Source organism: Dipteris shenzhenensis, chromosome 13 (genome assembly GCF_047967505.1).
Source record: "Dipteris shenzhenensis isolate YYH24624 ecotype China chromosome 13, Dip_SZ_1.0, whole genome shotgun sequence".
NCBI classification, from domain to species: domain Eukaryota; kingdom Viridiplantae; phylum Streptophyta; class Polypodiopsida; order Gleicheniales; family Dipteridaceae; genus Dipteris; species Dipteris shenzhenensis.
The window spans coordinates 8,508,833-8,535,071 of NC_141608.1; positions in this window are offsets into that span (position 1 = coordinate 8,508,833).

Below are 26,239 nucleotides of genomic sequence, written 5' to 3' on the forward strand. Positions count from 1 at the left end.
AGAGTTGAGAGAGAGAGAGAGAGAGAGAGAGAGAGAGAAGAGAGGAGGGAGACTTAGGGAGAGAGAGACAAAGAGAGAGGGAGAGAGAATGAAACTTCTAGCGGCTGTGGCCGCCAAGAGAGGGATGTAGAGAGAGGGTTTTTGAGTTGTTGTCATTTCAAGTATATAACTCCTGTGGAGTGGGAGGGTGCCCAAAATGTTATGTAATTTTTTCAAGAATGCATCTCGAAGATCAGGCAAACCTCTTGAAGAGCTTCTTGGCCACAGATGAATTGAAAATACATAAAGACACATACAAAAGTAATGAGTATAGCATTTAGACTAGGAGTAATAACAGAAAGAAGAAGAAAGAGAACAAATAAGAGTAATAAGAGAAAGAAGAAGACAGAAAAGAATAGAAGAGGAGAAAGAAGAAAATAAAGGAAGAGAAGAGGAGAATAAGAGAGAAAAGAGAGAAGAAGAGAAGAGAAGAAGATTAGAAGAGAAGAGAAGAAGACAGAAGAGCAGAGAAGAAAAAGAGAAGAAAGAAAGAAGACAAGAAAAAAAGGGAGGAAGATAAGAAGAGGAATAAGATTATTTATTCCCTTATTTCCATCATGCCCTCTTTCCACAAGATTATACATCATGCTCTACCCCTATACTCTCAACCCTCTTTCCCTATCTTGTCCTCATCCTAGTTTCTCTCATGCTTCCCCTATGTCCCTCATGCAATCCCCTTATTTCCATCATGCATGCCCTATTTCGACAAGCATAAAAAATAATGCGCTACCCCTATACTTACCTCATGCCTCCCTAATTTCCCTCATGCATAATATGTTTCATCTCTCTACAATGCTCTCTTCACATAAGCAAAGCCAAAAAATTGATCAAACTGTCTCAGTGTGTCTATACACACAGCTAACAACACGTCTATGGGCACACATATATAGTTCAAAAATAACTTTATGCACTATTAGAAGCACTCTAACACCCAAATCTCGACAAAAATCTAACACCAACTGATGGAAAGACCTCTCGATAAACCAAAAGTGCCCAAAAGCATTCATTCTTACATGCAAAGGAGGACGAATTTGAAGAAAACATCTTTCCCATAAGTACAAGAAGCATCATAGATTGAGAGAGAAGAGCAACTAACAAGAGACATACCTTGGATAGAGGTATGAAAATATTTGTATCCTTGTTCTCAAAAGCTTCTTCTCTTGTGGACTCCTTCTTCACCCTCTTCTCTTGTATGCTTGGAGATGAGGTATGTATGGTTGGAGATGACCTAACCTTGGAGATGGAAAAAAAAGTAGAGAGGAAAGCAAGTGCGAAGAGGAGAAGCAGTCGGCAAAGTGAGGAAAAGATTTTGTTAATGTAGGTTTAAAACTAGGTAGTGCATCTAAAAACACATCTATAGGCACGTCTGTATTGTGTAATAGACACATCTATAGACACATTTTCACACAACACAGATGCGGTAATAGATGCGTTACACATAATTTTGGGTGATAGTTTCAAGTGCTTGACTAACATTTTGAGCAGTGATTATTTATGGGATGTCTTGATCTTCAACAAGCACCTCTAGTGAGGATGAATTCCTCCTTCTCCACAATCGATAAATGTGGTTGGAGAAAAAATCAAAATGTATGCATGATCGATCTCGAGGGCACATGCCATCATGCACATAGAATTATAATCACTCACATCTCAAAGTACAGAGAAATGGGATGTGATCGTATGGATGGTAAGTGTTAAAACATTGAAGTTGATTGAGATACCTTTGGGTGTTCAAGTATTTGATATATGCTCCTTTTCTATTTGATACATAATGCAGTGCCACACTCGCATATGTTGCTCGATGTTCATCATGAGGAGGTGAAGTGTCGGTGATATTGGGTGGGATCTTCAGGGGGATCGTTATGGATGCAAGGAGTGATGGTGATAGTAGCCCTCCACCATTACATCATGAGGCCATGGAGGGGATGTGTTCGATAATATGATGCAAGATTTATTTGCCCATGACTCCTCAGGGAAGATGATAGCATGGACCAGGACCACCTTTTTACTATAGCATCGACACCACTATTTGAGGGGTGCAAATTCTCTGTTCTATGTGCCTCCCTTGAGTTACTAAATTTGCAGACCATTTCTGGATGGAGAAATGCAAGTTTGAATGCATTACTTAAGTAAGCTTTCTGTTTTTCAAACATGGGAATTATGCTAATGGATCAACTGGAATACTTTTTCTCACTTTTGGTCTTCACATGCAAGCTATTGTCTAACATGCTCCCAAGGGAGAATAAATTACCGACCTCATGAGATATGGCGAGGCACTATGTGACATCTCTTGGAGGGTTCGATTATAAGCACATCCATGCATGTGTCAATGATTGCAATCTGTCTCGTGGAGAACATAAGGAGGCTCAAGAGTGTCCTACTTGTGGCAAGTAAGATATAGAGCAGATTTCACAACATTGGGTGTACCTCATAAGGTTCTGCAACATTTCCCCATAATCCCTCACATCCAACATATGTTCAACTGCAAATCCATTGCAGAGCTCATGTCATGGCATTCCTTCCATCGATCAACCCATGGCAAGTGGAGAATTCCCGCAAACACTCCTGCATGTGGAAGCATATTGAAGACATGTGGCCAAGCTTCAAGGACACCAGAAGTCGTGTTGGAAAGTGTTGGATCACTAAACCAAATGTACTTTGATATTAATTAAAATTTCACTTCAATATTTCTTGTGGACATTTGATTAATTGGCTCTTTTTTTAAAAAACAAGCATTGAATTTTGTACTCATTTTGTACTTGTAGACCCAACAAGGGTGGGTGATGAGAAAAGGTTGGGGGAGCGACCTCACAAGAGTTCAAGGGGAATTTCAAAAACCCGTTAAATAAGTTTTTTTCCCCAAAACAAACACCGGTCCTCTTTACGTAATTTTTTCCTAAAGTTGAATGAAAAAACCCAATGTTTTAATGAACTAAGTATACTTTTTGATAAATATGGCTTCTTTACAATGCATGTGGTACACTAAAATTTTGTGAGGTTAACCCTCGAGGGGATGATGACAAATGGGGGGGGGGAGGAGGGGTTGAGGGGGGGTAAAGGGGGAAGAGGGGGGGGGGTGGGGGGGGGCTAACTAATAATGATGCACAAAATAAATATACCCCTATATATATGCAAATACCTTCATTTTCTCAGTACCACTAGTTCTCTCTCATACTAGTACATTCCTTCCTACCGTCACATTTACCATAGCCCCACCATCACTAACATGGCAAGAACAAAGCAAACTGGAAGACCGGTTGATTCCAAAACAATGTTCCCAATCCCTCCCGATGTATACAATGCAATGATCAAAGAGAGAAGAAAGAGGAGGTAGGAGGAGGAGGAGGAGGAGAGGACAGAAACCAATGAGCAAACAAATGCCAACGATGAAGAAGATCATGGGGAGAAATCCAATCCTCAGAGTCAGCCCGAGTCACGTCAAGAGCCTGAAAGTAGACTAGAAGAACAAGAGCACAAAAGACGCAAATTGAAATAATGGGCCAGAGGACAAGAAGATGCCAGGCAAATGTGAATTCAATTGGCTCAACAACAAAGGGCACAAATGGAGAGCCAACAACGACGACCCACATGGCACAATGCTACTTTGGACTTTCCACATTCTAGACATGGTGGAAAATCTTTGCCAGAATTGCATCACACAGCAAAAGGAAAAGGCAAATCTCACAGTAGGTGAGGTGGAGGCGATGGTGGAGGTGGAGGTGGAGGTGGAGGTTGAGGTGGAGGTGGAGTTCTTAGAAGGCACCGTAGAAAGCCTGGAAGGAAGGCACTTCAAGAGATAAGAAAGTATCAAAGTAGCATGAACCTTCTAATCCCAAGATCTCCGTTCGCTCGATTGGTGAGAGAGATTATGCAGTCCTACAGGGTCGACTATCATATTCAATGAATCGCACTGGCCGCCATACAAGAAGCAACAGAAGTGGCAATCGTAACTCTTCTTGAGGTCACAAACTTATGTGCAATCCATGCCAAGAGGGTTACGATCATGGCAAAAGACATGCAGCTGGCAAGGTGAATCAAAGAAGACCCACAACTTAGGCCATAGATCAGATTTTTTGCTGTATTCACTATGGACACCAATTTTGGTTGTCAAAAGCAATTTTGTGCAAAGATGGTTGTAAATATTTTTTGTAATAGAATCCTTTGGAAACTATTTTTCTTGTAGATTTTCAACTTTGAGCTTTCATTTTCAAGTGGAATCTTGCAATGTATTATTTACTTCCATATCTGATGTATGTACATAATGTAATTGATTGTTGATGGCAAATAATCATGGTACAATGTAATTAGTCACTAGTATGTAATTAGAATGTAATTAGTCACAATGTAATTAGTCACTAGTATGTAATTAGTCACAATGTAATAATCATGGTAGAATGTGATTAGACACTATTATGTGATGGGGATGCATCCCCCCAAAAAACAAAAACAAAAAAAAGCCCCCAAGGGTGTGATGGGTGTATTTGTTTCTTGTGTGTGTGATGGGTGTGTGTGTAAGTGATGGGGGATGCATCCACAAAAAAAAAACAAAAAAAAGCCCTTGAGAGGCCTCTCGGGGGAATTTTTTTTGTGTATTTCTTGGTATAGGCACTTTTTTTTTGTTTTTTTAAATGTATTTCTTGTGTGTGTGATGGGTGTCTGTGTTAGTGATGGGGGATGCATCCCCCAATTTAAAAAAAACAAAAAAAGCCCCTGAGAGGCCCAGGTGTGCACAGGCGTGACTTTGGGCCAGACGGGGACCCCATCTGGCCCAAAGTCGCACCTGTGCACACCTAGTCCCCATCTGGCCCTACACGCACCTGGGCCTCTCAGGGGCTTTTTTTGTTTTTTTTTGTGTATTTCTTGGTATAGGGACTTTTTTTTTTGTTTTTTTAAATGTATTTATTGTGTGTGTGATGGGTGGATGTGTGTAAGTGATGGGGGATGCATCCCCCAATTGAACAAAAACAAAAAATACCCCCTGAGAGGCCCAGGTGTGCACAGGCATGACTTTGGGCTAGACGAGGTCCCCATCTGAGCCCAAAGTTGCACCTATGCGCACCTGGGCCTCTCAGGGGCTATTTTTTGTTTTCTTTTGTTTTTATTAAGCAAACGTAAGATCAGTGGGCTCTTATAGTAGAATGGACATCTGATTGCATTTGAGATTTGGAAGCTTTAAGTTTGGGAAATTTTGGGAAAACAAAAATATCCCCTGAGAGGCCCAGGTGCACTCTCAGGCCCAAGTGCGCGTAAGCACGACTTTGGGCCAGAGGGGGACCTCGTTTGGCCCAAAGTCATGCCTGCATGCACCTGGGCCTCTCAGGGGGGGGCTATTTTTTGTTTTTTTTAAACCGGGGGATGCATCCCCCATGACTTACACACACACACAAGAAATACAATACAGGGAATTAGATAATAACGGATGTTCCACCCTCCCCTAGGTGTTGACTTCATTTATTAAGGATGGTAATTAAGACATCATTTTCATCCTTGGGGTCATTTTACCATTAGGTCCACTAAAGGGACTATGTTAAGATAATTGTTACTTCGAAATTAATACGTTTCATGCTTACAAGGACCCTATGTTGAACAAAGGACCTCACATTTCTTTTGGATCACTCACTTAATTATACCCTTAAGAGTACATATCCTAGTTGTGGCACTCATGAGAAAATCAGATGTAATAGCAGCGAAGCTTGGATTCCATTACCTATTGCACAAGGACACAGGCCACCTTACATCTCTCACAAGCATGCAATGCCTATACCTCCTTGTTGTGTGAGCTCAGATCTTTGGGGCTTCTCTCTATCTTCTCGCACAACAAAGACAAAGCACCTACAGACGAGCAACATAGGCACGTTTTCATAACTTTAAAAAAAACTTATGGGCGCATCTATTTGTGCATCTACAGACCCACATCTAAAGGTGCATCTATATAACAGACAGACGCGCCTGTAGATGCACTTATAGACACGTAAATAGATGCTCTATTAGAAAGTTTTTAAAAATAGAGAGACACGTATATAGATGCATTTGTAGACGCATCTATAGATGCACAAATAGACGCTCTCTTAAACAAAGAGACGCATACATAGATGCGTTTATAGACGCTTTGATAGACGCTCTACATAATATTTTTTATTAATAGAAGCAGAATTTTGTGTACTTGAATAGAATGTTGTGTATGTTGTGTAAGATATGTGGTTACAAGAATCCCATTTCCACATTGTGCAATTCAATTCTTACAACCAACCACATTTTAATTAGCACTCTTGCAAGCACGTCGATAGAAGACAATTACAATTCCGAATAAAACATTACAACTCCAAAATGTTTAGTTCACAAGGCATTAATTGATAGAACATTGCACAAGAAAATTGAAAGCCAAAAAAATAAAAAGAGTGTATATTAATTCATAGCTCAAAAAGTGCTTGTGTGTACATATAGCACGAGAAGCCAAGCCACATCTTGTGGCTTTAAGTACAAAAAATAGGAGGAGTGTATATACAAGAGATGCACGAAGCCAAGCCAGTGGCTTTAAGTACAAAAAAGAGTAGCTAGCACTACTTCTATGACTAATCTAAGTTCTCTGCCTCCGCGCTCCCTTCTTTGCCCCCTTTTGCACCTCCTAAGTTCCTCATCTTCTTCTGCAGGGCCCTGTAAATGAGGGACATGTATCAATGTATAAAAAATCAAATCTTTACTTACAATATTGACATTATTTAATTACTTTCATATACCTGTTGGGCGCTCCAATAGCCCGGATATACTACTCCTCAGTAATCAATTCGTCATCATAGAAGTGCCTCCATGTATCACCTCTGCGATGGTCATGGTGGTAGGCTGTCTCGACAGGAGTAGAGTACCTGCCCACGATATCAAGCTGCAAGATGACACAATTTGCGGAGGGGTTAGTACAAAGAAACAACCTCCTAATAAACTACATAAACAATATAATTTGAGATCGATACTTACAAATTGGGCCTCCCATGATTCAACACCCCCTACTCCAAAATGCACACTTCCATATTGCTCCATTTGGATCCTTCGTGCCTCCACATGCTACAGACTAGGGTCCACTCTCGTTGCCTTCATTGCTTGTGAGTGGTGTGGGGTGGACCCCTTGGTGGTTGACATCCCTCGAGCCTGGCAATCTCTACTAGTGCCTGCCTCTTAAGCGAAGATCTTTTATTGCTAAGTACGGTAACAATCTTTGACTTGGCCCATTTATCTATGAACTAAACACTGGGGGGATTGGGATACCTAGAGAGAACAGTAGCGAGGGTCTCATCAGCCAACATTTTTCGATGGTCTTTGTAGTGAATAAAGCAATCTCTATAGTTGTTAGCAATTACAGAGTGCATGAAGGCCATGATGTCCTTCCCCGGTGCATCCATCAAGATGCCTCCTGTCTGAGTGATATCATAGTAGATCGTACCATCACCCTCTGGCACATCTGCATCATCTGAATCATCCCTATTCCCACCACTACCCCTCCTAAAGCACTGTGCCATGCATCCCCCACAGCTCTCCCTGCTACTATGCCTTCTACCGTGTTTTTCGAGCTAGTATGCTGGCCACTCATAGCTAGAGAAGTGACTCTTGACTGCACGGGACTACGTTGACCACTCGTAGCTGGAGAATCGAGTCTCGACTGCATGGGAGTATGCCGACGGCTCTGTGATGCAGAAGGGCCTCCTAACGGCATGGGGGAAGGGGCTTGGCTCTGTAGTCAGGTGGGCTATCTCGACTCCACTAGGGTAATCTCAGCTGGTGTGGGGTTGCGGTGATTTGGAGTCTATAGTGCCAACTTCTGTGGGGTGTTTAGAGTAACCGTCATGTAGCCGTATAACTCCCCAGGACTGGGAGGGTGCCCCAAAAGGTTATATAACTCTTGAAAGATGGTCTCCTGAAGATCAGGTAGGGATAAAAGAGAGGAGAAAGGAGAGAAAAAGAGAGGAAAAAAAGAGAGAGAAAGTGGGGATAAAAGAGAGAAAAAGAGAGAAGGAAAGAGAGGAGAAAAGAGAGGAAAATAGAGGATAGCATAAGAGAGGAGAAAAAAAAAGAGAAAAAGAGAGGAGATAAGAGAGGAAAATTACCACGAAAAGAGAAGGAAAGACAGAAGGAAAAGGAGAGAAGGAAAAAGAGAGAAAAGGTGAGGATAAAAGAGAGAAAGAAAGAGAGGAGAAAGAAGAGGAAAAGAGAGGGAAAAAAGAGAGAGAAAAAGAGAGGAGATAAGAGAGGAAAATTACCATGAAAAGAGAAGGAAAGAGAGCATAAAAGAGAGAAGGAAAAAGAGAGAGAAAGAGAGGAGGGAAAGAGAGAAAAAGAGAGAAGGAAAGAGAGGAGATAAGAGAGAATCCCTTTTCTTCATTCATGCAATCACTTATTTCCATAATTCAATATGCAATCCTTTTCTTGGAAGTGGAAGGAGAAGGGGAAGGGAAGGAAAATGAAGAAATCTAAGACTGTCGAAACGCGTCTATATTCACATCTAACAGCGCATCTATAGGTGCGGCTATCTGTTTCCAAATACAGATGCGTCTATAGATGCACTCTTAGATGCATCTATAGACGCGATCCGATAGACAAACTTTTTTAGAACCTGAAAAGGACATGCACCCAACACAAAAAAACAACACTAGTACCAAAAACATTCATTCCCTGCATACGACAAAGGACGAATCCAAAGAGAGCAACTTCCAAAGAAGATCAACCGTCAAGAGACTTACCTTGGATAGAGGTATGGAAGCTTCTTGTCCTTCTTCAAAGCTACTTATCTTTCTTCTCTTCTTTGTTCACCCTCTGCTTCTCTTTCTTCTCTTCCTTGTTCACCCTCTTCTCTTGTGTGCTTGGGGATGATTGTGTAAGCTTGGAGATGAGTGTGGGTGCTTAAAGATAAGTGTGGATGCCCAAAGCTGTGTCTACGAATAGCAAAGCAAGCCGTGTGACATTAAAAGTATGTGAAGAAAAGAAAGAATGCTAAAAGTAGGTTCAAAAATCAGCTCACAGTCTACGTGCCTATGTGTGCATCTAAATGCGTGTCTATAGTATGTTTTAGATGCACCTATAGATGCGCACCACAATACAGATGCACTTTTAGACGCACCATAGAGATTTTAACATTTACAACTCATGCAAGAGAAAATTTTTTGGGTTGTTTATTTGTAGGATGTCTTCATCTTCAACAAGTAGCTCCAGTGACAATGAATCCCTCCATATCCACCATCGCAAAATATGGTTGGAGCAAAAAATCGATGTCGAGGAAACATGTATCGTGCACGCATAATTACACTCAATCGCGTCTCAAGTATGGAGAATGAGATGCGACCATAAATATGGTAAGTGTTAAAGAGTTAAGGTTGATTGAGATACTTATGGGTGTTCATGTGTTTGAGTTATGATCCCGTTTTAATTTGATACAGGATGCAGTGCCACACCCGCATATGTTGTCCTATGCTTGTCGTGAGGAGGTGAAGCATTGGCAATATGAGGTGGGATCTTCAGGAGGAACCATTATGAATGCATGGAGTGATGGTGATAGTAGCTCTCTGCCATTACCTCATGAGGCCATGGAGGAGGAGGTGTTTGATGATGTAGTGCGGGATTTATATGTCCATCAATCCGAAGGGAGGGATGATAGCATGGAGCAGGATGATCTTTTTACCACAGCATCAACTCCACTATTTGAGGGGTGCACATTCTATGTTCTACGTGCCTCCCTTGAGTTACTAAATTTGCAGACCATCTATGTGCATGTCCTGTTTGTGGTCCTTCGCTAGTTGCCTCATGGATAGATGCATTGAATAAGGTCATTTATGAGAATCACCATCGATTTCTTCCACATGATCATCCTAGATATGTCTCTCCTTGGAATGAAGTCCCCCCACAATCACTCACTTTGGGAGATTGGATCAGAATTTGGGATGGCTCCATGACAACTCCACCACTTGGCATGAGCCGGTAAGGGTTTGTAACTATTGTGTGCTATATTGGATGGAAATAAAGATTTCCCGCTAACACTTTCTTTTGTTTAGATAGTCCATCTTTTATCATTTACCATGTTGGTCCCACCTCAAGATCAATCACTTGCTTGATCCCATGCATATCTTCAAGAATGTGGCATTTACCATTTGGGAACATTTGAATGGGACATGAGATTCCGTAGGCATAGGGGAGGATCTATGCACCACAGGGAGGATGTGTGAAGCTTGGCCACAAGAGAGACCAAATGGGCATGTTTTTCCACCTCATGCACCATGGAGGTTATCAAAGCTAGAGATGGTGGCGATGAAGCGCGCTATCACTACCATTCGTACTCCCACTGGATGCATGAGGTGTTTGAAGGGGGCCATCACAAAGAGCAAGAAAAGAGGTGTAGAGCAATTATATGGCTTGAAATCTGGCACAAGATGCTCCAAGTAAGTATTTTATGTGCACAATATATTTTTCCTTTCAAATTTGTGAGTGAATTAGAAGCAACTAATCAACCATTCCTCATGTGTTTAGTTCATACTACCTACTAGCATTTCTCATAGTGCATCAAAGGACATGAAGGATTGTATTTACAAGATGGGCGACCTTGTGAGGTACTTTACAGGATACAAAATGTGAATATTGTATTTACAAGATGGGCGAGCTTGTGAGGTACTTTACAGGATGCAAGGTGTTCATATTGCTAATATGGTGTTCTTTTTCCTTTCTAGGTATGTGAGCTCAAAGGAAATAGATCCCACCATGCTTGAGAATGCTTGAGTTATGTCAGTGGAGGTGGTTTGTTTAGTGGAAGAGACATTTCCACGTTCTATTCTCACAAGCCAACTACATCTCATAGTGTATTTGGTGGATGAGATTGCTATATGCAATACTGTACATGCACGATGGTTGTTCTTTCTCGAGCGCTTCATGAAGACCTTGAAGGGTTTTGTGAGACAAAATGAAAGACCCAAAGGTAGCATGGCTGAGGGTTGGTTGGTACAAGAATCACTTGTATATATTTCTGAGTTTCTTGTTGATGTGGATAGCTCTCTCCCACGACTATGGAGAGATGATGAAGACCTAAGGATGACCTCTATTATGTCTCAAGGAAAAGGATGTAGCAAAGTAATAGACACAGAGTTGCTTAATAATATCAACCTCTATTGCATGCTTAATAGTGATGTGACAAAAAGATGGGTGACAAGATACGAGGATGCAAAGGCAAGAACACAAAACTTTTACATCTCCTTGCTATTGAGGATACAAAACTTATCGAGTTTCTCCATTTGCTCTTTGCTCATCTTTCTTTCAATCCCTTTTCCTTGGGGAACCTCACCAACGATGCAATCATCATCCTTGTTATGCCAAGCTTGCAACATATCGAGATCCATGGATGCAAGAAACTCCGTGTATATACTAATGACTCTTGCACAAGCCATCCCTCTGCCATGCTTGCTTCTGGTCTTGCTCTTTGTCTTACAAATCCCTTCAAAGTTTTCATAAACCACTCGAGAAAAAACATCCACCGACTATGAACGGTACGTGGAATGGCCACCTCATCAACTATGTGCACAAGCAAGTGCAAGTCTTGAGTTGTCATAATGCTCGAGGGAAAGTGCTTCTCAAGCAAGCATATGGCTTCGATGGATTCCACCCTAGCCTTCTCGATGCTCAATATGGAGATCTTTTTTTGAGATATCCACCTATTTCACATGCCCATGTAAGATATATTCATATCAGTCTACAAATTATTGAGCTTAAATTGAAGAAAATGCAATCAATGCGATTTGATAGTAAGCATACCTCACAATACCACTGATCTTGAATATAGCATTTCTAACATCTTCTTATAAGCACCCTTTTATTGTAATTGGGAGGATGAACTATCAAAGCAAAAAAGAAGTCATGTCAACAATATAACATAATTACACCAACCAAGTATACATGTGGATTATTGCCATCTCCATGTGGAACCATTGGCATAAGTGAGCTTGCCACCTCAATCATGGAGCATATATCCTCTTAATTTACATTAATCCTTCCAACTAACCATGCACATAACTAAATTAGCCACCATATTATTGTTCTATTTTCCTCCTAGGTTTGGGATGCAAAAAATTCCTACTCCCAATGAATCTAAATATGGAAGGGTTTGAGATTGTGCATCCAATTTGACCTTTTATTGCTATCTTGATTAGAGTTCATCAGCAATCTTGATCTTGTCTATTCATATACCTAGTAACTTGAAGAATTTTTGAAACCTTTGATAAGGGAATGCACTTTTCTTCAAAATCAACTATATATTTAAATTAAGGATACACTAAAATCCAAGAAATGAAACTCAATTATACTGCAAAATGCCACCCATCTGGAAAACAAGAGATATATATATTAAATTTTGATGTCTATACAATATTTCTTGTATATTGCATCCAATAGATGCACTTTTTACAAATATTTGCTTGCTTAGCTTTAGCTACTATTGCTGCTCTCCTCTGAGTTGACAAAGTAGTGGGTTCACTAAAAGATTCTACAAGCTTTCCAGCATCATAAACACTTGCCGAAGCACCCATAGCAGCAACCGCCATGATTCTTCCTGCTATTTCTCTCCAAAAGTAGATAATGCCAAACCAAAATACACTTGCACGCAGAAGGGGGTAAAGGCACAAGAGAGACTAGCTTTGAAAGTGCCCTGCACTTTATCATTTCTTCCTTCCCATAAGGGGAGAACAAAGTATGGAAGCACACTAGGCTATGGCACTCGAACATTCCCATGTAGTGTCCTAGTGCTGAATCGACACTGATGCTATCACCTCGACCCCCTTTACGTGTTGCAAACTTATCAACTTCGATGACGTCCTGAAAATTGAGATAACATCAGTAATCTTCTCAATGCTAAACTAAGAACATAAATTCATTCATATTGACAAAATATCATGAACTTACGATGTGGGCAGCATCTTGTTCGTCCATTCCTGTCCGAGTTATATCGATGGAGCTTTTGCTCTCATCAATTGCTGGAGGTGGTGCCGATGATGAGGCCTCCAATCTTTCCTGGACCTCATGGAACTCCATCTCTGTAACTATTGCATTAGTAGAGTCATGAACTTCCTTCCACACAGTTAAGATTGGATGCTCCAAAGTGTTTGCAGGTGCCAAATTTATGCACCTATCTTCTGGGTAACCTAAGTTACTACTACTCTCCCAAGCGGAGAGTGCCCCCCTTCATCTTCTCTCAATTTTTTAATATATTGAATGTCAATAAATAATAAATATTCTCTATTTTCAATCAAAATATATGGAAGGGTTTGCATCAAAACCTCATCCATCATACCTTCTTCCTCCTCTTTTTGCTCTCCTTCCTCCTCTTCCTCTTCTAGCTGTCCTGTGGGCGATGATGTCCCACCTACTTCAGAAACCACAACTCTGTCATCTGCTCTATTTTTGATGTGTGCTTTCCCTTGTCCAAAGTTGTACTAGACCAATATAGAGCAATGGCAACTTCCGCAACCACATTAGGATTCTCCTCAATGTCCACATCTTGCCCTACTGCTAGAAAAAGAGTTGGCTCTACATTGATGAATGGAGGTGCGTCTGTGTCCTCCATTTCCAAAATAATTACACAATAGGCTATTTCCAGGGATACAAAATGAGTTCCAATAGGACCCGCTTGTAGATCCAACTGATCAATGTTGCATGTGCATCATGGGCCTCTTGTTGCAACCGTGTATTGAGGTCCTCTAGGCTCTTTAGTTGGGCACATAGCGATATAATCTCATTCTACATCTCCAACTTAGTTTGTGGTATTTTGGTTTCTAGGCATTTAAAAAGTACGTTTTTTAAAATAAAAATACGTACTTTTCGACTAAAGATCACTTCCTAACACCCTAAACACAAAAAAACGCGGTTCTTTACATTGGCTGTCGACCGAAAGACCACCACACAGTATACGCTCTTACCGCACGGTACCATTACACAAACACCGTGAGGTAGCGAGCCATACCAAGTGGTATCAGTTGCCCTGCATGGTTCGTATTCTATACCAGCGGTAATAATTAGGGCACCAGTAAACACCGCCACTGGTAACCTTTCTATACCATGCGGTACTTGTCCAATCAGCACATGTGATAGCCTGGACCGTCCGATTGGGAAGGATAAGAAATCTTGTATGTTGAGATACCGCATGGTACAGGAAGATTACCGATGGTGTCTGTGACAAATCTGGGCCCCGACCCTATCATTACTGCCCTGCCAAACCTATCGCTTTCCCACTGCAGCTCCCGCTTTTTTGCTTTTGGTGAGATTCTAGAGATTTTAGAGTCGGTCAGTCGGTGATGACCCGCCTCGACCGATCGGATTCACATCGCTTGGTTGACTGTCATTAGGCTGTTTGAGAGAGGGAAAGAGAAGGATTGAAAGAGAGAGAGAGGAAAAAGAGGGAGGGAGAGTAAAAGAGAGAGAGGAAAGAGAGGGAGAGTAAAAGGGAGAGAGGAAAATAGAGAGAGGGAGAGTAAAAGAGAGAGAGGGAGAGATGTTTGTTTATGTCTCAGTTAGGCCAGGAGATGATCTGCTTCGACCAATCGTACTTTCCTTACCTCAACTGATGTGTATAATAGTAAAGATCAAAGCCGAGTGATGGCTCGCATCTGCCCGTTGGTTCCCCCCGCTTCGATCTTCCTATATATCATATGTATTTATGTACATAGGTGTTAGTAGAGCTGAGTTTTATCTAGATGATGGCCCACTTTTGCCGCGTCTGGTTCCTCCCAATAAAACTCTTCCCAATCGGATGTGTGATTGGCAAAGCTGATGTAGATCATCTTGGTTATGTGATGATGTTATATGTTTTCTGTTCTTAACACTTATTTCATTAATTTTGGACTTGTCAATGTACAAATTCATTTTTACATATACTTTTGGACTAGTTTTCAGATAAAATTTAAGAAAAACCCAATCTTCAAAGCACATATAAAAACATAAAAACAAGCATTTTTTTATATATTTTTTAAGGACATGAAACTAAAATTATAAAATTTAACGCAGCCTAGATAAGTTACATGAAAAAATAAGATTCGGTTGTTGTAAACTCTCTTAATATTTAATGGTGTTAATAAACACCTTCAAAAGTTAAGCTTGAGATTTTCAAGACTACAGCCATTCAATTTGATGAATTTTCTATTTTCAAGTCCTTAGCCTAAATTCAACCCATTCAAGAGCTGAGCTCATCTCTTCCTCATCGATGTAGTTAAAATTATAGAAGAGAAGTAAGGATTGATGAATTTTCTCCTGCATAACACTTTGTTTATTCTGAATGGCTTGCGCTTCCTCGGGGGAAAATCTTCCATAACGAGCCACACGCAAAGATATCTCACTTTGAAAGTCTATCAACTCTCTCCTATATGACTGCAATTTATCTATTTCAATAGTAGCCATACTTATTTTTCTTTCCTCTTCCTTCTCTAAGCTCTTCTGACAAACAAAGTCATCCTTCTCGTACTGGGTTAATGGAGCTGGATTTTGCTTTCTCTCCTCTCTCTTTCCTTGATTCTCGGCAATCCATTCTTTGAGGTTGCTAATGGCTTGCTCGACAGAATCGATTACCTTAAAAAGATCCATAATGGCTGCAAGATGAAAGGAGTATGCTTGAGAAGAGGAGGTAAGGCTGCGGGCAAGATGGAAGGAGCAAGCTTGAGGAGAGGAGTAAGGTAAGAAGAGTAAAGTGGAAGAAGTGTGGAAAGGAGTAAGGTAAGAAGAGTAAAGTGGAAGAAGTTTTTGCTGCAGGTGAGATATAGAAGACGAACGAGGTGAGGAAGGTAACAAGAGTGAGGAAAGATATAGAAGACGAACGAGGTGAGGAAGGTAACGAGAGTGAGGAAGGTAACTAGAGGAGGTAAGGCAAGATGAAAGGAGTATGCTTGAGAAGAGGAGGCAAGGCTGCGGGCAAGATGGAAGGAGCAAGCTTGAGGAGAGGAAGGAGCAAGCTTGAGGAGAGGAGTAAGGTAAGAAGAGCAAAGTGGAAGAAGTGTCTGCTGCGGGTGAGATATAGAAGATGAACGACTACTAGGGAATTTATAGAACTACAGATGCAAGACCGTAATGCGAGATGACTAGATGCAAGACCGTAATGTGAGACATTATAAAATAAAATGATGGGATGCAAGACCGTAATGGGAGACATTTGAGACATGTAAGATAGTGATAGTACATCGAAATCTATAAAATAAAATGATGGAACACAAGAATGATATAATTAATAGAATCTCATCATGAGATATTCTTTTAATATAATATAAGTTAGTAATTATTAGAATCTCATCATGAGATATTCTTTTAATATAATATAAGTTAGACTTGCTCTACATAATAAATGATAGATTTTGAGTACATTGAAATCTATAAAATAAAGTGATGGAACATAAGAATGATATAATTATTAGATTCTCATCATAAGATATTTATTATACATAATAAATTAGACTTTCAAAAAAGTAAAACCTAATGTATTGTAATGAATAAATATCATAAAATATCCTAATGTATTGCAACATTTAACATAAGTTTTAAAAACACTATCATTAATCAATACAAACAAGATAAAAATCTTCAAGGACTCATGTTTCTTTCTACATGTTTTACAACTGAATAGAGTCTGATGAGTCCTCTTGAGGCTGTGATTCTCTAAGAGTACATTGAGTCTCTACTTGTGTGGATGGTGTACATTGAGATTCTACTTCTGGTGCAATCGGGATAGACTTAATCTCTTCCTCCTTTACAAGATGTGATGTTGTAGATGCACATTGAGTCTCCACTTCTTGTGTAGGAAGAATGCATTGAGTCTCTAATTCAAGTGTATACTGTAATGCTTCTACTTGAGGCTGTGATACAGAAGGAGACTGAATTGTCTCTTCTTTTTCTTTGGCTCCCTCAGGTTCTTCATTGAGTCCATCATGTTGTTTCCCAATGATAGCAGTTAGATAGTGAATAGTCTTAGCCACAAAATCTTGTAGCTCGAGCTTGGTATATGCTTCTATGGAGACATGTTCAAAAATTTCATTGAGATACAACATGAAGTTGTAGGCAATTCTCCACCCACTACTAAACATGTCTTTCTGCTCCACTGCGAGGCGTGTCTGGAAATTGGGTTGGTCTTGATGCTCCCTGATTTTCATAATCGCAGAAACTAACTTGTTTGCAGACCTGTCCATCATGACATATGACAAAGTGAATTTGTGTAGTAAATAGTAAGATGCATGTTCATAATGATATGATAAAAGAACACTTACCTGAACACCCCGTGAAAGCCTGTAATTGAGTTGACAAACCAACAATGGTTGTCATCAAGGTCCCATACTATCAGGCTCCAATGTGAACTACATCACCAATAAAGAGCGATAAGATTTATCACAATATTAAGTATTAATTCACACAATATTATAATTAAGAGAGTAAAAGAAAGATTGAGACCATACTTACTTCTCATAGTATGGCATAAAGACAAGTAGTATGCCATCCAAGTCTAAAGGTTGTAGAATTGAACAAACATCATCTACTGTCTTCTTGGTATCACTAAGTACAGCTAAAAGAAGAGAATCGAGCATACAGACGTGATTCTGTACTGATCTAGGAAAATGAGATATAACCGTACTGCAGCAATAAATAAACAAATGTTAGAAGCAGATTGAATCAAATGATTGAAGTATCAAGCCAAGAGATGTTCATATCAAACCTGAGGATGGCCATCATGACTTTGTCATTAGCCTCTTTCAAAGGGTCGAAGAGGATTGTAACTTCCTCGCTACCAAAAGTCAAAACACGAGGTTGCTTGCTAATGATGACCCTAACCTCAGAAGAGCTCCCCATTTCATCCAATACAGCGGTTACATCAGGACAACTTATGGGTGTAGCAACCAATGTTTCCTCTGGATGCTCCACCACGTTATCAATAAATGCCTTAATGATAGATGACATAAATGCATATAGATGCAAGTCTGTATATGTGGACAATGAGGTTTCACCGCCTCTCAAATTAAAAATTTGAGCAAGGAGCAAAAAGCAGTTATATCCGACTCTCCACCCACAACTGTGGTCATCATTCTGCTTCACTGCAGGGCATGTTACATACTCTATTTGATCTTCCAAGTCACCCTCCATTTGCATAAGTGCATCTATAGCACCTACCAACTTTCGAGCAAATCTACACATCAAAATAGAAAACATAAATGAATGTGCACATTGCATAGGATGCATCTCATTAACATAATTATGACACAAGTAGGTTATACTTACTCTGACACACTGCCATGGATAGATGCTACTGAATTGACAAAGAAGCATTGCTTGGCTAAGATGTCCACAATTACCAAGCTCCAATGCAAGCTGCATTATCAATTAAGAATAATTATTATTTGATATAATCCTCCACAATGTAAGAGATAAGCTAGGTAGGGATTGATACTCACTCCTTGTGATATGCGGTAAAGATAACTCGCACTGCAGTCAAATCAATAGGTTGCAACCACTTAAAAACATCATCTATGGTCTTCTGCTTATTTCTAAGTACACTAGAAACAAGAGGATCGACCATATATGCACATCTTTGTATATATAGCGGAAGCTATTGTAAAACCATACTGCAATAAAAAGAAAAGAATATTAGTTCATTTGATCCAATGGAAATACAAAAGCATAAAGTCAGTAAAAAGTTTGTGTCAAACCTGAGGATGGCTATTATATGACCTTGTCATTGACCTCTTTCTTGAAGTTTATGAGGATTGAAATGTCCTCTTCATCAAATATAAAAGTAAGAGGTTGTTCTCGAACTTGAAACCTAATTTGAAATGACTTCTCCATTTGCTGCAATGTATGATTATTTTCTAGAGTCATCCGACGGATAGCCAGAGCAGCTTTGCTTTCTTGAGATGAGCTTTCTATATTCTCTACTCTAGCTATGTCCTCCTCATCCTCCTCCTCTCCCTTCTCCTATAAAAGGATAAAATAATTATGAGATTCAAAATTTTAAATTAATTATAAATTTAAAAAGACCTTTAAATGAATAAAGAAAATTAAACATAAGTTTTCATACCTCTACATATCTTCGTGGTCTTTTTATGTAACCTTCAGAGGCAAGGTCAGTGTCATATCCATCTTCTTCTGCTTCCTTGCTATCGCTGGTGTCCTCACTATTATATCCAGAGCTTTGATCATTTTCATCATCTTTCTTGCTCTCATCATACATGATCATCTCTATGTCATCCTCTTCATGTGAGATCGGACCTTTCTTATCAAACTTTATTGTGAGAGAAGCCACGGTATCAAGGTATTCTAGGCAAGCAAGGCTCTCAATAATATTTACATTGTGTCCTTTTCTGATAAGAGCTTCAAACAGATGTCCCATTTGGCACAATGTGACTTCCCATCCGGACGGTAGCGAAAATTCCATCATACTAATTAAAAAATCAGCACTTTTTGCTGGCCTTTCATAGTGATTTGCATTGCGATGGAGGGGACTTGGAGCTTCATGCTCTTCCAGCAGTAGTTGCAATCTCTTTGCATTCCCTCTTATATTGTTTTGTAAGGAGTGATCATTGTAAGGGCTCTTCATGCACAAGAAAAAGGTTTCTAAACTCTATATCTTGAGACCGCATTCTCTCTTGTCCCTTTTTCTTGAGTATATCCCATTGTAAATCTTGAGCTCATTGCCATATTATTTTTCTAGGGTAGCAGACATTTGTTCCTTGTCATCTTTATCAGCAAATATGACTATATTGTTGGAACACTAAAAGGAAAGAGTAGAGTTGACACAAAATCAGAGTACTTGCTTATAGAATGAAGAAGAAAGAGGTCCTTAAGTAGGCACCTCATACAAGGTCACTGACATCACTGATGACCTCAAAGCTCCACAATCATCTCCTCAATCTGCTCCTAGATTCACTCAATCATCCTATGTGGCTTTTCCACCACCTAACTGTGCTTGTGGGCACCTAACTGTGCCTCTAACACTCACACATAGAAATATAAGGTGTGCCTGAGGCATACACCTTGAGATATCCCAACAAACCCCCCCTCAAGGAAATGCCTCAGGCTATGTCAAGGATACATCTAGTCTCATAGTTTCTCATGCCATCTCATGGTGGTCAAGGATTAATCTATGGCTAGGTTCTCATGCTAGAAAGGGTTCCCTTGGGTGTAAGGTAAACAAAAGGGATACAAAAAGACCTTCCAATGGTTATCTCCCCTGCATGTACATGCACACAATGTCTGCAGGAGGTACCATGGAACAAAACATACACATGGCCTACATCATAAGGTGACCAGAGGTGTTTACAAAACACACAAAGCACAATAATTTATTTCATTCATTTTGGAGAACTATCCAGGCTGAGTACCTTGACATAAAAGAGAGATCTGGAGCATACATAGAGATGAGTTTAAAATGCATAATCTTCAAAGGATGCCTCATCTTGTGGAGGCTCATTCACTGTAAGTAGATTTGCATTCTCTGTCTTTGCTTTGGCTTTGCAAAACTTCTCACTATGGTTGTTTTTGCCACAGTGCTTGCATGGATTAACTTTGAAGCAGTCCTTTGAAAGGTGATTTGTCTTTCCACAGTGATTGCAAGGAGAATACTTGCCCTTCTGGAATTTCATAACATTAGCAGTGTCATTGCCTTTCCTTAACTCCATATGTCTTTCTTCTTCTTGGAGAGCTGAGATAATGCCTTCAAGGTTTGGATTGGGAAGATTCTTCAAAGTGCTTACAATGTGATCAAAACTTTCAGGCATACTCTTAAGTAGTACTGCCATAGCATCATCGGGGGTGATAGGAGAGTTGATAGAAGCTAACTGAGTCATAAGACTCCGCATATAGTTGACATGAGCAGCTAAAGTAGTATCACTTGCCATCTTTAATTCAAAGAAAGAGATTTTAAGTGATAGATTAGATATGTGAGAGCTTGCACCAAAAATCAAATCTAGCTTCTGCCATGCTTCCGATGGAGACTCCAAGTCAGATATATGATGTATGTAATCATCACCCAAAGCTAAAGCAATTATACCATATGCTTTTTCTTCTCTTGCTGGATCCCTTGCCGGTCGTGTCGGAGCTGAAGATTCTCCAGCATTTGAGGCCATAGAAGAAGCGGTAGGAGTAGGTTTGACAAGTCCCCATAAGTTCTCCCGCATCAATGCAAATTTTACCTTCATTTGCCATGTATGGAAGCCCTTTCCATTGAACTTCTCAAGATTATATAAAGTAGCCATAAGAGGGTCTAACCCAGATATTGGGCAGTGTCTATCTCTCTTACAAGGCAAAAAGAACTGAAATACTTCCAAAGTATAGGCACTTGATGTAGCAAATAGTAGTGACTAGTTTTCAAACAATGATGCTACTTTTTGTATGCTTCATAGGAGTGGATGAAATAAACACTTTCCAATCACAACCAGGTCTAGCAAGTCAAAACAAAACTGAAGCAACACTTGTAGTGAAGTTATTGAAAACTTCAAAAGACTAGAAATTCTAGAGTAGCATTTTATGTAGCATCATTTTCAAAAGTATGTCAAAACTGTCAAAACTAGAGAGCTGAACTTGGAGGGCTCATATCACACTCTTCAAAGCAAAAGAAAGGGGGCTTTCTGAGGCAAAAGAAAGCTGGTATACCACAGTAGATCCTCTAGGAAGAAGAGGCAAAAATATGCGTCAGGTCGCCTTCACCTTCTTGAACAAAGTCGACTGGTTTTTCTCTGTTTTCTCCTTCAATATGCAGCCATTGCTGCTCAGATTTTAGCACAAGGTAGCTCTAGGTATGGAGAAGCTTTCCTTGGAAGGAATTAGGAAAAGATAGAGAAGGCGCAGAGAACTTGCAGGAAGAAGGATCGATGATTTTCGTGCAATGGCGACCAGCAGCGCGGGTTATTCTCCAATTGCTTGCAGCCCGAAATTTGCCCTAACAAGAGGGATCTCCAGCTGGAAGGGCGTGGGAAATGGGTGAGAATCAGAGGAGAACAAGCTCAAGCAAATTTTTGGAAGAAGAGGGAGAGATGGTGAAGAAGAAGAAGAAGAAGATGATGATGATGTGGCAAAAATGGGCTCAAGGGGGATCAAATGGCTCTGATACCATGTTGGAACACTGAAAGGAAAGAGTAGAGTTGACACAAAATCAGAGTACTTGCTTATAGAATGAAGAAGAAAGAGGTCCTTAAGTAGGCACCTCATACAAGGTCACTGACATCACTGATGACCTCAAAGCTCCACAATCATCTCCTCAATCTGCTCCTAGATTCACTCAATCATCCTATGTGGCTTTTCCACCACCTAACTGTGCTTGTGGGCACCTAACTGTGCCTCTAGCACTCACACATAGAAACATAAGGTGTGCCTGAGGCATACACCTTGAGATATCCCAACATATATTACATTGTCCCACTCTACCAATGGTGGTATGTAATATTCTGTCAAGGAGTTGACGGATGTCATCCGGTGATATTTCATAGACAAAGAAAAGCTGAGGTCTCTCCCAAGCAGTGTCGTCGGACAAAAAATCATTCAATGAAACTCCCTTGCACTCAACACTCTTTCCAGACTCTGAAATGATTTCATGTATGAAATAAAAGCCCTTGTTCAAAGTTTTTTCTGTTCTGAGAGTGTGTTTCTTGATGACTTTTTGTGCATATGCATACACATTTTCCGGAATGTCACTTCTCATAGAGGGAGTAATTTCAGATCCATCATCTTCTACCTTCACCCATTTATGCACCCAAGCCTTCTGTTTAGCTGACGGTAAAGCTGATGCCATCTGCCTCACAATGTTATGATCAATTTTACATTGGCTAATTGGAATATTTTTTTTCTCCCAATAAATATTCAATTGCACTATTTACTGCATCACGCTTGACCTATTGGATGATGCAGTCTTCCATGCAATGATCTTTATCCTTTTTACCAAAAAACCATTCTTTGGACATTAATTTCTTTGCAGCAAGACTTGCGTATTTGTCTGGCAGGTTTCTTAAAGGCCTCCACATCCGAGCTGTCATCTCTTTTTTCTCGATCTTCTTTGCCTTCTCTTTAATCAATGATGGAGCCTCATATGTGACATCTCCTTTCTCACATGCAAGACACACGTCTTTGATCTGATGAAAAACTTCATCACTACGGAAAAGTATGCTTGTGTAGTCTTGATACCTATCCCTTACTGTCTTGAAGCTTGTAATCACCTCTGCTCTTTCCTGCTTTCCCCTTGGTACAATGGCACTCAAGCATGTGTAGAAGTCAACAAGATTATCTGCTTCCACTTTAGTTGCAGTTCTTTTGAGAGTGGTCAAAGGAGAATTAAAAGTTTTCCATATGGTCCTAGCTTTGAGCAACATCTCTGAAGTGGAGGTGATTTTTCGTAGTGCATAAATGTCATGATTAAGTCTTTTCGACTCAATCAAATATTTTTTCTTGTTCTTGAAGATACAAATGCATGCAGAATAGTAGTGAAATTGAGGCACACTCGCGAAGGTTTGATAAGTAATTTCTCCTTTCTTGTATGCATCTCTAGAGCGCTCATTACAAGCATAGGCATAGTGCTGACCATCTATTGCCTCAAATGTACAATGAGCTAAGAAATTTCTCTTGGCATCCCTTATATGTCATTCTGGATCATTCACTGAACTCTGTCCTTCTTGAAGTGAGGGAACTTGTTTTTCGAGGAACTTAGTGAATTGCATCTCAAAATCTATAGGCTGAGAGAAATTGATGGATTGACTATAATCTCCCATGACTAGCCAAAATGTTCTTGGATGGAGTACCAAATTAGAAACAACTGGTTTTTTTCCATCAATCAAAGCCTAAAAAATCTTTTCAGCATAGGCTGTATCTAAGGTCCTGCTGTTGGTGAAGACACTTGCTTTGACCACTGTTGAAGCATGTATAACTTGAGTCTTCTGGCCCCATATATATCCTGGATCCTCATCTGTCATAGCCTCATTCAAGCGAAGATTTAGGTTCTTCATTGATAACATTTCTGCTTCTAGATCTGACTCCATTTCAAGACCCTCCGCATCCTCTTCATGTTCTTCCTCTTCTCTTCTTTGCCCTTTCTTTGTATATGAACGACCTCTTTTTCCAGTTATAGGACTTGGAACTGTAGCTCGTGAAGTACTTGCCTTTTGCATTTGACGTCGAGGTTTATTTTTTAGGGGCTCAATGTGAACTGCTTTAGATCGCCCTACTTCTTCTTCTATTGCCTCAACTTTAGGTATACTTAAGGGCTTCACTTGTTCTGTTATTCCATCAACTTCATGAGTTACACCATCTAAGTGAGTAATACCATGAACAAGAGATGTGTGTGCATGTCCTGTCTTATCTGATGCATGTCGTGTCTCACTCAATTCAATTTCTGTCTGAGATGCATGTGCATGTCCGGTCTCCACCAATTCAATTCCTGTCTCAGATGTAGATCCCTTGTAAGCATCCACATGTACAAGACCCTCATCCATTGCTACAATGTGTTCTGTCTCATCCACTCCACTTCCTCTCTCATTTGTATTACCATGAACCAGGTCTACATGGCGTGTCTCATCACTTCCTTTCTCATGTGTGGATTCTTGCACCTTAGGTCCCTCCGATGAAGTTGAACCTTGTTGGATGACACCCTGAAAGTATTCAAGGATAATCTTTGACTGCATTTTTCTTGCTTCCTCAATGGGAAATTCCTCCCACACATGTTGAAGGATCGCCAATGCAGGAACCAATTCAGGAAATCTAGGTGTTTTTGGTGGCGGCATCACAAAGTGCATTGCATCTTTCTTAGAAAGAAGAAACGATCTGTTGCTCATTCTTGACTTTGTGTAAATCATCATTGTACTGCTGTCTTTTTCAATTTTTATTCCTACTAAGGTGCCCCCTTGAATCAAATTGCTCTTTGAGAAAGATACATTTGATGCCCACTCATCTTTCTCCAACTCTCTCTTTGTCATCACTAGAATGAGATTTCCTTTACTTAAGACCAAGAACCATGCTTTCTTTGTTGTGTCAACAACTGTCCAGTTTGTGAAGTCCTTTGGGGCATAAATTCTTCCATTGTATTTCAGTGTCATACCATTGACAAATGTTGTAGCCTCCTGTATTCAAGCACAACACAAATTTTAAGTACTTTGACAAACTACAATTACTTTGAAAAATCAAAAGTACAATGAGTCCCATTAATACACCTCAAGTTTTTATTCTTCCCAATCATATAAGTATCAATTTCATGCTTTGGGAATAGCCTAAAAGGCTTTACAAGGCTTAGAGCATAAATGCTTTGGGAATAGCCTAAAAGGCTTTACAAGGCTTAGAGCATAAATGTGAAAAAAAATAAGGATTTACAATGATCTCTGAATACAAATTTGAAATCTATCATATATAAGTGCAAAATGCTCTGTCAACTCCCGCAACTGATATAAGTGTAAAATGCTCTGTCAACTTCCACAACTGTAATCTGTCATGTCCACTGATACAACTTTCAATCATCTTGAAAGTTTAAAAACCTTAATCGTTGCTTAAATGGTAGGGTTGTTGTGACTATGAAACCGAATGTGAACGAATGGACTGACTCCGATTAGGAACTAGTCGGAAAATTTTGAGCATGGCTTTGATTGGTTTTTTTGGAGTTCTCTCCTCTAAGGACAAACTAATCTATGCTAATCTAGACTACACCAACCGTCGAAGCGAAGAAAAGCAAGAAATAATTTCTTTTCCATTGTTCTTTTTAATATCCTTAGGTTGCGAATTAAAAGCAAAAAATAATCTATTTTCCATTATTCTTTTTAATACACTAAGGTTGTGAGTTTAAAAAAAGATAAAATTTATATTTTATCTTTTTTAAACTCACACCCCTTTCTCTCTCTCTCCCCCCCTTCTCTCCCCCCCCCCCTTCTCTCTCGCTGCCGCCCCCATCTTCCCACCCCACCTCCCCCATTCTCACTCCCACGCCCACGTCCATTCTTTCACCTTCCCCATTCCCACTCCCTCTCCCACTCCCATCCTCCCACCTCTTTCTCTCTCTCTCCCCCCCCTTCTCTCTCGCTGCCGTGGTAGCGGCCCCCCCCCTTCTCTCTCTCTCCCTTCCCCTTCTCATTTTAAAAAAGAAAAAATTTATATTTTCAAAAACTAATTTACTTACAACTCATAAGAATTGAACATTCACATTAATAAGAAGTTAAAATCTTAATAAATTTGAATTTAAATAATAAAAACTATA